The 2,895-nt window shown below is 43.1% G+C and overlaps 1 non-coding gene across 1 annotated transcript; it reads right to left on the bottom strand.

The window, feature by feature from the left end:
- trnaq-uug (transfer RNA glutamine (anticodon UUG)) lies at positions 1-72 on the bottom strand. The gene has a single exon. It is a non-coding gene; the product is annotated as a tRNA-Gln (tRNA).
- Between the last annotated feature and the right edge of the window lie 2,823 nt (positions 73-2,895).

The raw sequence follows: 2,895 nt of genomic DNA, 5'->3' as shown, positions 1-2,895 counted from the left end.
AGGTTCCACTGAGATTTGAACTCAGATTGCTGGATTCAAAGTCCAGAGTGCTCACCATTACACCATGGAACCAACCACACCAAAATCTTTGAAAAAATTATCAAAAACAACAAAATCATCGCCACCATTACACTTTGGCTCGGCCTTTTCTCATGTCTCGCATCAGTTTCCCTTCTTTACGCTCTGCTAATTATCGGCGCAGAGCAATTCACACAGATGCTGTCGAGGCTATGTTTTCTCAAGTAGTTGTTTCTGTTTCACACTGTTCATCACAGCTTGTACTTCAGTCTTGCCAGGTAAAAAATGCATTGGCATTGCAATGCATTCATGTAAAATGCTTGGCATGAAAAGAAAACGTTTTGTCGATTGCGAAGGTTCACCAGATTGATTCCCGGGATGGCAGGACCGACATATGAGGAGAGACTGGATCGACTGTGCCTTTATTCACTGGCGTTTAGAAAGATGAGATGGGATCTCATAGAAACATATAAAATTCTGATGTGACTGGACAGGTAAGATGCAGGAAGAATGTTCCCAATGTTGGGGTAGTCCAGAACCATGGAACACAGTTTAAGCCATTTAGGACCAAGATGAGGAGAACCTTCTTCACTCAGAGAGTTGTTAACCTGTGCAATTCACTACTGCAGAGAGTTTTTGATGACAGTTCGTTGGATATATTCAAGAGGGAGTTAGATGTGGCCCTACGGCTAAAGGGATCAAGGGGTATGGAGACAAAGCAGGAAATGGGTACTGAGGTGAATGATCAGCCATGATCTTATTGAGTGATGGTGCAGGCTCGAAGGGTCGAATGGCCTACCCCTGCAAGTATTTTCTGTGGTTCTTTGTTTCTATGCAGTGCTTGCATTTCAAACAGCATTGCTTTTATTGATCCTGCGGAATGCATATTGCACAGATAATCTCAGCACACATTGTGCAGACAAAGGCAGCATTCGACGACAAAGTGATTTGTCCTCCGCTGATTTGCAGCAGATAACTGACGGTTGAACACACGATTTGACAACTAGACTTGTAGATCAAGCATTAATGACAAAGGCAACAAAACTGCCCACCAGCACCAGGTGTATTTCACTTGTTTGTCCCAAATTTTCAGCAGCTGGGACAACAAGCATTCAGGTTCAACTGAGATTTGAACTCAGATCATTAAATTTAGAGTCCAGAGTGCTCACCATTACACCATGGCAACAACCATGACAAAATGTTTGAAACATTTCTCAAAAACAACAAAACCATCTGCAACATTACAATTTGGCTCGGCCTTTTCTCTTCCATCGTGTCAGTTTTCCCTCTTTACGCTCTGCTAATTATCGATGCAGAGCAATTCACACAGGTGCCGTCGAGGCTATGGGTTCTCAAGTAGCTGTTTCTGTTTCACACTGTTCATCACAGCTTGTACTTCAGTCTTGCCAGGTAAAAAGTGCATTGGCATTGCAATCCATTGATGTAAAATGCTTGGCATGAAAAGAAAATGCAAATTTTTTCGAGTACAAAACATGCAGTGCCTGCATTTCAAAAGCGTTGCTTTTATTCATCCTGCTGAATGCATATTGCACAGATAATCTCAGCACACATTGTGCAGGTAAAGGCAGCATTAGATTTCACAACTAAACCAAGCAACACTGGCAAAGGCAACAAAACTGCCACCAGCACCAGGTGTCTTTCAGTTGTTTGTCCCAAATTTTCAGCAGCTGGGACAGCAAGAATTGAGGTTGCACCACAATTTGAACTCAGATCACTGGTTTACTGAGTCCAGAATGCTCACCATTACACCATGGAACCAATCATGCCAAAGTTTTTGAAACATCGAAACATAGAAACATAGAAAATAGGTGCAGGAGTAGGATGGCAAAAATTCGTGGGACAACCTCCCCTGTGTTTGGACTCATTGGAAAGGAAATTTAATTTGGAACTATCAACTAGAAAGTTTGGGATCCTAACTGGAAGAAACTACGAGTTTTAATCGAATTTGGGATTTTACAAGGCAGATTGGGTCCGTGTGGCAAGGGCCGAGAACTAAAGGATCGTTCAAAGAAACCAGTTTGGGTATTGAAGCTGTCTGGGATATTGAAGCTGAACAAATTGTCTGGGGAATTGTGTAAACTCGAAAACCCATCTCCCCGGGAGACAATAACATAGCAACAATCAACCCAGAGATAGCCAGCCATCACTCAGAGCAGGAAACCCATCCAGCGTATACATAATGACAATGGCCCATCCAGCCCGCATGGAAAATCCAGGCCGAGGCTGACATTGCAAATACCAAAAATCTAATTTTCCCGACCAAGAAACAAATTCAAAAGATCGACACATCCGAGCCAGGTTACCATTAATGGGCCCACCAAAATATAACAAAGAGATATCAAACCCGCCAAAATTAAAATCAAAGAATCGGGACTCATTTGGCGCGAAGATTAGAACGGCTCCCAAAGTATAACTGGGGCCCTGTTTTTTAACGAAATAAGGAGAAGGGGAACGAGGGAAAAAGAAGAGAGACCACTGTAGCAGTTTGTAATAAGCCTTCCAGAGAGCTTGCTACACAGCCTCCTATGGAGGTCTTCTGAGCTCCAACATCTTCAGCCTCGACGACTCTCCTGGACCACACTGCCCTGCTACCGAAGGAGAAGAAAGAACATTATCACAGCAGAGAAAGCAGTTCCCAGTAAGTTCCGACATCATCATCGCGGCAGCAACTGATCACAGCCAACGTGGTAACATCGAAAACACCGCGACCAACAAATTCTAAGATAAACAGTCCTCAAGAAGAAACCAAAGATTCGAAAGTTTCCCTTCTACAATCTGTTCCTCGATACCAACAGGTGAAACATTACCCAAAAGAACTTTAAAACCAATTGCTGACAGAAGAAAGTGGGTACTCAC

The sequence above is a fragment of the Pristiophorus japonicus genome, unplaced genomic scaffold (genome assembly GCF_044704955.1).
Source record: "Pristiophorus japonicus isolate sPriJap1 unplaced genomic scaffold, sPriJap1.hap1 HAP1_SCAFFOLD_52, whole genome shotgun sequence".
NCBI lineage: Eukaryota > Metazoa > Chordata > Chondrichthyes > Pristiophoridae > Pristiophorus > Pristiophorus japonicus.
This window is presented reverse-complemented; position numbering and strand designations above follow the sequence as displayed.